Below are 12,667 nucleotides of genomic sequence, written 5' to 3'. Positions count from 1 at the left end.
CCTTCAAAGCAATGCCTTCCATTCACCAAAAATGATCACAGGCATTTACTGAGCTTCTGACATTCATTATCTCTGCACTTCCTTCTATGGCCATGGTTATTGTTAGCATTATTATTAATACTTCATTTCAGTAAATGCCTTTTCTTTGAGCCAATTGCATCCTCTGGCTGACTAATGAAAAGTAAACACATTGCTGGGGGTTCATGAGTTAGAGTTTTAGGAGTGTGGATCCATAAAGTACCATGAACTAGGGGTAGTCATCCCCAGCAACCAGGCTCACTTGTCTGCACTGGAGTTGTTCCAAGGAAGTTTGCCAAAGGTCTCTAGTGGATGACCTTCCACTCCAATTCTTGTATTCAACTACAGGAAGCGATTAGTGGAACCTTGTAGAAGAGTTCACAGAGCAACAAATATAAAATAATCCTAACAAAAACAGCGACTTGTCCTGGGGCCATCTCTATCTGAACCTCGTAAAAAGAATTAGAATGAGCTAATGATGATAACAACAATAATAATGAACCAATATTTGTTTGGTTTTGGCTTTGGTTTTTTGCCAGTTATCTAGGATTTAGTAAATGTTTACTATGGGTTTACTATCATGCAAACACTGGAGATACAAAAAGCAAAAGGCAAAAACAAGGTCCCTGCTCTCAAGGAATTACCCACCTTGACTTTCAGTCATTTTTCAGTCATGGCCCCTTTTGAGGTTTTCTTGGCAAAGGTACTGGGGTGGTTTGCCATTCCTTCTCCAGATCATTTCACAGATGAGGAAGCTGAGGCAAAGAGGGTTAAGTGAATTGCCCAGGGTCACATAACTTAGTGAGTGTCAGATTTGAGGTCAGATTTGAACTCAGGTCTTCCTGACTCCAGGCCTGGCACGCTATCCATGGCACCACCTAGCTGCCCTATTATTAATATTATCTATGACTTGTTGTATTTTTATTTATTGTATTAAATAATTCACATTTACATTTTAATCTGGTTCCTGCCAATGTGGGAACATTTCATGCCAAGCAATAAAATGCAAATAAATGCAGGTGGCCAAATGAAATAAGTCCTGTAGAGCACTTGGAAAACGTCAAAAATGACATATAAATGTGAGCTATTATGATTGTGACAGTCTTAAGCTTCCCCACCCACCGTGCCTTCTATCACTGTATTATGGACCAAAAGAATGCACTATTTGAGGTACCCACCAGGTGGCGCTCCATTCAAGCCAGCAGATCCTAGTGGAGTCAGTCTTGTCGCACGTTTGTTAACTAGTCTTCCTAAAAAGCCGCAGTAACCCTAACTGGCCACCAGAGGGTACTTAGGAAGAAGATTCCCTGTAGGTTCGAGTTATGAGTCAGGCCAGGTCCAGAATTCACCTAGGAATGAAATGTATTACTTACGGACTGCGGATGAGTATGGAGTCATCACTACAGGATCTTCACATAGCTCATGAGCCCCCATCCATTCCACCTTTCTGGGCTTTCCTCTCCCAATTACAGTGTCCACCGTCCATGAGTCCAGAGACTTAACCGATTACTGAAGATGGTGAAAGTATCAGAAAATAGGTCAGGTCTTCCTAGATGGAGGAATTGGGATTCGGTCATCTACTAAATCTCCTACTGATTACTGATTGCCATTCCAGATTTTCAGCACCAGGAGGTTGGGGTTCCCCCAAGAAGGGAAGGAAGAAATGCCCATTTCCAACTCCTATCTCAGGATTACAGATTTTACAAAGGAAAATCAAGGGAGAAAGAGGAAAGAGAGCATTCAGGTTTCCCTTCCAGCTCTCCAGTCCAGTGGGAGTCACCATAACTGTCAGTCTCAGGGCTTATGATCCTCCCTTTTGAAGTTTGGACCCCATATCTCTTCCAGGAGCTGGGTCATTTCCTAAGCTATTTTTGGCTACTGGGGATCTGCCTCATGGAAGCCTAGAAACCCAAACCCAGAACTGTGGATCCTTGCAAGCTGTCACCTCCGGGACAGTTAGGAAGTCAGATTCCTAAGTGTGGCTGAAGGAAGAAGAGACAGCAGCACCTTGCAGATTTCCTACCTCTCTGTCCAACGGCATCACTTCCCACCATATATATATATAAGTGTGCTCCCTGAGAGTCCCAGTGATGTGGGAAGGATAAACATCTTCTCTTGTCTCTTCTTGAATCCTCATCAATCCAGGGCCAAGAGGAAAATAATCATTCAAAAAGAGAAACACTAATTCATTGTTGGTGGGAGTTGTGAACTGATCCAACCATTCTGTCTTTTATTTTTTTTAAGGCAATTGGGGTTAAGTGACTTGCCCAGGGTCACACAGCTAATAAGTGTCTGAGGCCAGGTTTGAACTCAGGTCCTCCTAACTCCAGGGCTGATGCTCTATGCACTGCACACCACCTAGCTGCCCCATGATCCAATCATTGTGGAGAGCAATTTGAATCCAAATTACCCAAAGGGCTATAAAAATGTGCATACCCATTGATCAGCAATACCACTTCTAGGTCTGTATCCCAAAGAGATCATAAAAATGGGGAAAGGATCCACGCGTACAAAAATATTTATAGAAGCTCTTTTTGTGGTGGCCAAGAATTGGAAATTGAGGGGATGCCCATCAGTTGGGGAATGGCTAAACAAGATGTGGTATATGAATGTAATGGAATATTGTTGTTCCATAAGAAATGGTGAGCAGGTGGATTTCAGAAAAACCTGGAAAGACTTACATGAACAGATGCTGAGTGAAGTGATCAGAACCAGGAGAATGTTGTGAACAGTAACAGCAACATTGTGCGATGACCGACTTTGATACATTTAGCTCTTCTCAGCAATGCAAGGATCTAAGACAATTCCAAGACTCATGATGGAAAACGCTGTCCACATCCAGACAAAGAACTATGGAGTCTGAATGCAGGTGGAAGCACACTATTTTCACTTTTTTGTTTATTTTTTCTTCCTCATGTTTTTCCCTTTTGTTCTGATTCTTTTTTCACAACATGACTAATGTGGAAATGTGTTTAATATGATTGTAGATGTAGAGCCTATATCAGATTCCAGGGGGGAGGTGAGGAAGGAAGGAAAATTTTGAAACTCAAAATCTTGTAAAAGTAAATGTTGAAAACTATCTTTACATATAATTGGAAAAAATAAAATTCTAAAATTCTATTGGGGGGGGAGAGAAAGAAGCAGGCCAAGTGAGGGCACAGGTTCCACTGTGGTGATTGTTGCTAGCCATCCCTCCCAGCTTTGTGAAATCAGCAGATATGACAGGCATGTCGTCTATGCCTTTATCCAAATCATGGATAAAAATATGGACCAGGTAGAGCTATGCACAGATCCCTGAGGCACTGTACTAGAGACCTCCTGCCATGCTGATAGTAAGCTCTTAATTGTTCTTTGGGTCCAGTCACTCAGCTGGTTCTGAGCCTATCTATCTATCTCTGCTGGCATCGCCTCCACATTTCTATTTTTGTCCAATAATCACTCATATTCCTTTAGGGCTGTAAAGCCAGGGAGGGGGGTGGGGTAGGCAGTGTACTTATAACTAGACCCATATAAGGGATGAAAAATGAGGCTGTGAGCTGGCACAATGAGCCCAAAGACATCAGTCTGGACACCAAGATCTGTGCTCTCCATCCCAGCACATCCACAAGATCCGATCAAGTCAGGTCTTTAGTCAAAATACCAGTAACTTCAATGCTCTCTTAGCTTAATTTTTTTTTCTGAACTTAAACACTACACATTGCAGAATACAGAACGTAGATTCTCTATGAAAAGTATGAATCCAAATTTCACACAATCAATTTTTAAGTGTATAATAAATTCCACACATTACTTTTAAAACTGTCCTCCTTGTCTGCACTTCTTTCTGAATTTGCTTCTCTTTATTAACAAATGTTTGTATGATCCTCTTTTTTTTGCTGTTGTTGGCAAGGCAATAGGGTGCAGTGACTTGCCTAGGGTCACACAGCTAGTAAGTGTCAAGTGTCTGAGGCCAGATTTGAACTCAGGTCTTCCTGAATCCAGGGCCGGTGCTCTATCCACTGTACCATCTAGCTGCCCCAGATCCTCTTTTTTTTTTTTCATAAATAAATCAATGGAGCCTTTGTTAAACATTGGCTTTGTGCAAAGCATGGTGGTAAGCCCTGGGTGCATGAGTAGAAAAGTAATACAGAGTATTTCCACCCCTGACGACACTCTTCTGATTGGATGTCCTTTTATGATATCCACTTGTAATCGTTAATAACATAAGCCTTAGAAACAGTCTAGTCCTGGCTAAGACATAGAGTGGTGGATCAGTGGAATACATTAGGGACAAATTACATGATAGTAAATGACCATAGTAATCCAGTATATGAAAAACCCAAAGATCCAAGCTTTTGGAACAAAAACTCATTATTTGACAAACTGCTGGGAAAAACAAATTCAAAAACAATATGGCAGAAACTAGGTATAGATATAGACCAACATCTCACACCATATAACAAGATAAGGTAAAAATGGATACATGATTTATACATAAAAGGTGATACTATAAGAAAATTAGGAGAGAATGGAATAGTTTATTTGTCAGATTTATGAATAAGGGAAGAATTTAGGACCAAAGAAAATATAGAGAGCATTACAAAATGTAAAGTAGATAATTTTGATTATATAAAATTGAAAAGTTTTTTTTTCATAAACAAATCCAATGCAACCAAAATTAAACAGAAAATAGAAAACTGGGAGTGGGGAAATTTGCAAAAGTATCCCTGATAAAAGCCTCATTTCTCAAATATGTAAAGAACTAGGTCATAAACTAGGTATAAAAATACAAGTCATTCCCCAATTGATAAATAGTCAAAGGATATAAACAGGCAGTCTTCAGACAAAGAAATCAAACTATGAAAAAATGCTCTAACTCACCATTGATTAGTGAAATGCAGATTAAAACAACTCTGAGGTACCACCTCACACCTATCAGAGTGGCTAATATGACAAAAAGAAATGGGAAAATGTTAGCTATTAGAGAGAATGTGGGAAAACTGGGACACTAATGCGTTGTTGATAGAGTTGTGAACAGATCCAACCATTCTGGAGAGCAATTTGGAACTATGCCCAAAGGACTATAAAACTGTTCACACTCTTTGATCCAGCTATACCACTGCTAGGTCTATATCCCAAAGACATAAAAAGGAAAAAAGATCTACTTGTACAAAAATATTTATAGCAGCTCTTTTTGTGGTAGCAAAGAATGAGAAATTGAGGGGATGCCCATCAATTGGGGAATGGCTAAACAAGCTGTGGTGTATGATTATGAATACTGTTGTGCTGTAAGAAATTACGAGCAGGACGATTTCAGAAAAAACCTGGAAAGACTTCCATGAACCGATGCAAAATGAAGTGAACGGAACCAGGACAATGTTGCATACCGTGACAGCAATATTGTACAATGCATTGTAAATGACATAGCTCTTCTCAGCAATCCACTGATCCAAGATGATCCCAAAGGACCAGTGATGAAGCCAACTGTCCGTCTTCCAGAGAAAGAGCTGATATTCACTGAATACAGACGAAAACAGGCTGTTTTTCACTTTCTTTCTTTCATTTTTCTCCCTTTATTTGAGTCTTCTTGTACAAAATGACTAATACGGAAATGTTTTTCATGATTGCACATGTACAACCTAGATCTGACTGCTTACCATCTCAGGAAAGGGGGAGGGGAAGGAGGGAGAAAATATGGAACTCAAAACTTAAACAAATGTTTAAAAATTGTTTCAATGTGTAATTGGGGAAAAATAAAATGTATATATTTTTAAAATGCAAGCCTTAGAGTAAGAGTGCTCCAGAACCCTCTCTTACATCTTCTCTAACCTTTTGGGGTTCCCACTGTCTCCTCCAGCACCTTGGTCTGGGGAGTTGTAGCCTTAAGACTTGGCTCAGAGCAACAGTCCAAGCTCACATCCAGGGGTAGCATCTTTGCCAGAGAAGTCTTTGTCTCTGCCATTCTTTGGCGGGAACCCTAATAATCACTCCCAAAGATGACTCTTTGTTCCTTAGGGTATTGAGTCTGTGCTGACTGCAAAACCTGACCTAGATTCAAACTCTGGGATTCCTCTGTTTCAGTCTCTCAACCATTCTTTTCTATATACATACATACATACATATATATATATATATATATATATATATATATATATACATATATATATATATATATATATATATGTGTGTATATATATATATATATATATGTTTTTAGTTTTTAGGCAATTAGTATTAAGTGACTTGCCCAGGGTCACACAGCTAGTAAGTGTCAAGTCTGAGGCTGGATTTGAACTCAGGTCCTTCTGACTCCAGGGCTGGTGCTCTATCCACTGTGCCACCTAGCTGCCTCTGCCTCTCAACCTTTCAAAACTCCTAGGGTGGGATGCCAATCCCTTCACCTCAAACAGAAAATCACTGCCACCACCAAAGGTCAAAAATTCGGGTCTATTTTTTAGAGTCATTGAGATATCCCTGAGAACCACTAAGGACTACTGAGGCAAAAGAGGAGGTAGCTGGTGGTGACAGACCTTTTGAATGCCCCCAAAACCAATCAGATGGCCTCCATCTCACCAAGTAAAGGAAGCCAGCCGCAGACTGTCTATGCATGCTCCGATGTGTCTCTCCTAAGCTCATCATCATAGCTCTCCCAGAAGATTCTGCACATGGAGGGGTTGTGCTAGTGTGTGCCAGACCCCCACTATGCAGCTAGGGGATTCCATTAGTGCCTAGCGTCATGAAGACCTGAGTTTAAATCCAGCTTCAGACACTTACTAGGCCTGTGACTTTGGGCAAGCCACTTAACTTCTGTCTGCCTCCATGACCTCATCTATAAAACAGAGATAATAGCAACTGCCTCCCAGGGTACTTGTGAAGACAAAATGAGATGATATTTGTAAAGCACTTAGCACAGTGCCCGGGGCATGGTAGGCACTCTAGAAACAGCTGGCTGTCCTCACATCTTCATCACCATCACTGTTATTTCAGCCATTCTCTGATTGTCTAGGAAGTGACAAAGTCCTAAGTAGATCCTAGTTCTTTACTTTTCTCCCATCCCCTGAAACACTTTTGCATTAGGAAATTTGTTTTATTTGTGACTATAGTGTTGTCCTCTCTCTTAACCTCCCCCCTCCCCTCCTCTACCATCCCCACTTATTTCCTATTGAGTTTGGTGCATTTCTACAGCAAACTCATGTGTGTGTGTGTGTGTGTGTGTGTGTGTGTGTGTGTGTGTGAACTCTCCTTTTAGGGTCCTTTTCTACCACCTGCTGCCCACTCCCTCCTAGCTTCCTCCCTGTTTGTATTCTCTTCTATCACACATCTCATTGATAAGAAATGGTGACTTTCACTCACTTCTTCCTCCTCCCTATTCTTGTCTACTCCTCTTACTCTCCCTTCTCTTCCCACTTTTCAAATCCTCAATAGAAGAAACCCATTTGTAGGTCTCCCCTTTTCTTACTCAACTCCCTCAATACCCTTTAATATTCTCAATATCTACCTCAGTACCATTAAGGTTTTGATGTTAGCACCACATCATTATACAGCTCCTTCTAACTGCTCAACTAAGTTTACTTTTCTAGGTTTCTCTGGATGTGTTTGCACGTCAGAATTCCTGCCCAACTATGGTCTTTTCATTGGAGATGGCTGCAAGTCCACTATTCCATAAAAGATTCATTTTTTTTCACCTTTAAGATTAAACTTAGCTTTTCAGGACGAGTTATTCTTGATTTCTAGTTTTCTTCTGCTTTTTGGAATATTATATTCCAGGACGTCCTTGCATTTATGGTAAAAGCTGCTGGGTCTGGAATCATCTTGACTGTAGTTCCTTGGGATACGAATGACTTCTTTCCAGATTTTTGCAGTCTTTTTTCTTTGATGTAAGGACTTTTGGATTTGGGTTACAACATTCCTGGAACTTTTGCTTTTGGTGGATTCTTTCTATCTATAATACGCCTTCTTTTTTTTTAATAGATGAGAGAACTAATAGATCAAACAGGCAGTTTTCATTTATAAATTGATTCGTTTATGAATTACCTCTCCTTGATGTGTTTTCCAGGTTAGTTGTTTTTTATAACAGATATCTTACATTTTCTTCTATTTTTAAAATCTTTTCATTTTGATATAATCTGTTTCCTAGAGTCATTGATTTCTGTTAGGTCTATTCTAGTTTTCATCTCTTTTATTTCAGTCTATTTCTTGTGTCAGATTTTCTGCTTTCTGTTCTAAGCTACTTTTTCTTTCAATTCTTTCTCCGAACACTCTAATTTCATTTTGTATTTCATTTTATTTACTCTCAGTATTCATGTCAGCACTGTAAAAACCCATTTTTTCTTTTTGAGTCTCTGCTTTCAGTTTTATGAAGTCACTCCTTTTGGGGTGGATCTCTAGATCTAAAATACTTTTTTGAAAAGTTTTTATTTATTTATTTTTAGTTTTCAACAATCACTTCCATATTTGCTTTGTTGTTGGGTTTTTTTAAAGTGAGGCAATTGGGGTTAAGGGACAGAGTCACAGAGCTAGTGAGTATTATGTGTCTCATGCCAGATTTGAACTCAGGTCCTCCTGACTCTAGGGCTGGTGCTCTATCCACTGTGCCACCTAGCTGCCCCCCATAAGCTTTTAGTTTTAAATTTTCTCCCCCTCCCTCCCCGCCTTCCTCCCCAAGACAGCATAGAATCAAATACAGGCTGTACATATACATTCTTATTAAACATATTTTCACATTAGTCATGTTGTAAAGAAGAATTAGAACCAATAGGAGGAACCACAAGAAAGAATAAACAAAACAAAACAGAAGGAAAAAAAGGGCAAATAGTATGTTTCGATCTGCATTCAAGCTCTATAGTTCTTCCTCTGGATGCGGATAGCATTTTCCATCATGAGGCCTTTGGAGAGGTCATAGATTCTTGCATTACTGACAAGGGCTAAGTGCTGTGCACAATGTTCTTCTGGTTCTGCTCTCTTCACGCAGCATCAGTCCATACAAGTCTTTCCAGGTGATCCAGGTGATATATATATATGTGTGTGTATATACGTATATATATATATATATATATATATACATATATATATATATATATACATATATATATATATATATATATATATATTTAGGCCAATGTTTTCTTTGCTTCTCCTCTCTCTGGTGCTAATTCCTGGGTGAGGCTTTTGTCCAGGGCCAGGCTCCATCCCCTGCTGGGCTTTTTGGGGGGTTGCTCAGCCTTAGATGGTTCCCAGGTTCCAGGGCTGACCTTCTATCTCCTGGATCTTCAAGGCCCTCTCTGGCATCCCAGCACAATGTTAGGCATCTTAGAGCCCCAGGCTTGAGGTGTCCCCATCTGAATGCTATAGCACCATGCTGGCTGCTGCCTCCTTCTGATTCCCTGGGCTTCCAAAGTCCTTACTCTTGGACTTTCTTTGGGGAGTCTTCTGTCCTCACTGCCCTCAAACACAAAACTTCACAGGCTGCATGTGTTTCTGAACCATCTCTCATTACACTGGGAAGATACCCAGAGGCTGGTGGTTTGGAAGATAGAGTGCCGGGCCTGGAATCAGAAAGACCTGCATGCTAGCTGGGTAACCATGGGTAAGTCATTTCTGTCTGTCTCAGTTTCCTCAGCTACAAAATGGAGATACCATCACAGCTCCCAGGGTGGTTGTGAGGATCAAATGAGATATTTATAAAGCACTTAGTACTGTCTGGCTCATAGTAGGCACTTTACAGGTCCTTATTGCCTTCCCTGCTCAACATTGACCTTGACTCAGTGTGGTGTCTGGCTCATAGGAGGCACTTTACAGGTCCTTATTCCCCTCCCTACTCAACACTGACCTTGACTCAGTGTGGTGTCTGGCTCACAGCAGGCAGCCATCATACCCAGAGCTAACTTTCTCTAGCATCTGCCTCTGCAAGAGAATGTCAGAGTCTTTGCTGAAATCCTGGCAGAATGAATCCCCAGCATCTTCCTGCTGTGCTACCAGTCTGGTAAGCTTGTCCCAAAGGAAATGTGGTTCCTCCGGCAGGACCTGTTCTTGCCAAAGCCTGCTGCTGCCACCTGCCTCCCTATCAGTCACCTCTGCCCTTTCCAAATGTCACAAACCAGCCCTTTCCGGACATCCTAGCACAGAGTTGGGGAGTGGGTCTTTTCTGACACCAAGTCTGCTCAGGTTGTCTGTAATCTAGCCCGATTACTGCTGCTGCGTAGCTGCTCTGCAGGGATGTCCCAGCTCCTGCCACTTAGTGCTACCTGCCCCTTCCCACCCTGCACCTTCATCTCCCCTTCTGTGTCTCATCTGCCCCTGTGGCCCTGAGCTCCTGCTGCCCAGCCAGAGGCTGAGAGGGTGTGAGGGGTTCTGAGTAGGTCTCCAGGGAAGGTCCCCAATACCCTCCCTCCCCTCACTCAGCCCTAGGCCCCAGGTTTCCTGGATTCCCTGGGTGGAAGGAGACCCAACCCAGTGCCTGCAGGATCCACCCAATGGAGGTTGGCAAGATGCAGGGCCCGCTGGTGCCAGGCTGTGGTTCTCCCAGAGAGCTACAGCTTCGTACAAACTTGTCTCCAAGACTTTTTTCCACCAGAAATACAGTCTCTGATGGAAGCAACTGGTTGGATCAGCAAGAAAGGGGAAGGCAAAGGGCGTTGCCCCAACAGCTGGATCCACCTGGTCCCACCCCGGTCCCCCCACAGTCCAAGCAGCGAGACAGACCTGGATCTCAGGCTGGAGGCAGTCCCGGAGAGGAGCTGAAGAACCCTGATTCTCTCCGCCCCAGGATGGACAAAGAGATGAGCAGATTTCACAAGATAGACAATGTAGGTCCCTGCCTCCTACAACCTGCTGCTGATGTCCCCCCCCCGCTGACCCCATCTTTCCCCCCATTCTACTCTAGCTTAAGGTGGGGGCTGTATCAGAGCTGGGGGTGGGGCAGGTCATCTCTCAAGCCAGGGAGGGTCAGTCTGTGCCCAGGGTCATTGGCAGAGAGCCTGGCCGTAGGACCACAGGTTCGGGAGGGGAGTGACTGACAGAGATGGGGTGTTTTCTATAGTGGAAGGTGCTCTCTGAAACTCTTATTGCCTAGCTAGGCAGCCACGCAAGCCAAGGCCATCCCAGGGGTGCCTGAGCTGTGGCTGGAAGAGTCTCTGGTGATGGGGAGGGAAGAATGAACAGGCCACACAGTCCTGCAGGGACACCTGTGGGACCTGAAGTCAGGGAGCCTGCTGTGGGGGGCCAGCTCCCCTCGTCTCTGAGTCTCACACTGGGGCAGTTTCACACTCAAGTTCCTTCCAGCTCTCCTCATGTCTACTCTAGAAGGGAGGTCCAGAAGGTAGTGTTGATCCCTTTTGACAGATAAGGAAACTGAGGCTGAGAAATGAAGCTAGTTAGTACCTGAGCCTGACAGCTGTGGCCTTCTTGGATTGACTGAGCCTCAGAGTATAGACCAATCTAGACTTCTGGGTTCTCAGGGAATAGCCAGGAAGGCATGACCCCCCAAATGGGAAGGGGCAGCCCTGGTATATTTTGGGTGCCTGAAATGCTAAGTCCTAAAGGCCTGGGTTCTGCCTGCCCCACCCCTGCTAGTGTGGACTTGTGTTCTGCTGTTCCCCCTGAGTCACCAACCTGCTCCTCCCATCCTATGCCCACGTCACATGCGGGAGCAGCAACAGCACTGGCACTAGCCCAGTTTGGGGGTGGGGCATAGGTCTGAGGGAGAGGCCTCTTGGATCAAAATTCCAGAGCCCCCCAAGCTTGCCCAGACCTGTCTCTCTCTTTCTCTCTCTCTCCCCCTCATACACACATACCCCTGAGCCAAGAGTAGCTGAGCTGAGGACTAAGCCTGGACTTTAGGAGGGAACATGCTCCCCGCCTCCCCCTGGACCTGGGGTGTCTAAGATGGATGCCCCAAGCAGCAGCCAGCTCCCAAGGAGGACCTTGGAGGAGGGTGTCTGAATAACTAAAAAGCGCCCCAAATTGGTAGACTAGATGGGGACTATAAGAGAGAAAAGGGGAGGATAATTGATGAGAATAAGGGACAAAATGAACCCTAAGCCCCAGCTTTATCACAGCCCCAATCCCCACCCTAGGTCCCTTGCTTAACCCAGTCCCCCAGAAGGCTCCAACCTAACCTTAGCCCACCCATCCTGTCCTCTGTGCATGAAGAGTTTTTGGACACTCAGCTCCATCTCCTGGCCTGGCCCAGCATCCCATGGAGCCCACCATTTCACAGAGTGCCCAGAGGGGCAAGGAGGTGACTGACCTCCATAGACTTGGACTCAGACCCATCTCCTGCCCAGCTGAGGCCTGGCTGGAGAGATGCCAGGCTAGATTGGGCCCACAGCTGAGCCCTCAGGAAAGCGTTGAGTAAATAGGGAGGTAGCAGGCCAGCCTCAGTCAGCACCCTTCCCACCACCCTCCAGAGAGACTATAATCACTGGGTACCTCCCATCCTGTCCTGTCCGGTCCCAACAACTTCCCAGCCCAGCTCCTGCCCTGGGACCTCCCCAGCCTCCATTCCCTCCCAGCCCTTCCCCACAGCCTTCCGGGATGGAGGGTAGAGGCGGGTGGAGGCTGAGAGGCAGGGCCCCTGGGGCCTGGGGGCTAGGCAGGGCCTATTCCTCCACCAGGAATTCCACCTTAAGGAGGCAGGTGGCTCCTCCCTCCCTGGCCTTCCCCCAGGTGT

This window comes from Phascolarctos cinereus, unplaced genomic scaffold (genome assembly GCF_003287225.1).
Source record: "Phascolarctos cinereus isolate Bilbo 61053 unplaced genomic scaffold, phaCin_HiC Scaffold_9;HRSCAF=440, whole genome shotgun sequence".
NCBI lineage: Eukaryota > Metazoa > Chordata > Mammalia > Diprotodontia > Phascolarctidae > Phascolarctos > Phascolarctos cinereus.
The sequence above is the reverse complement of the archived record's forward strand: the minus strand, read 5'-3'. Positions refer to the sequence as shown.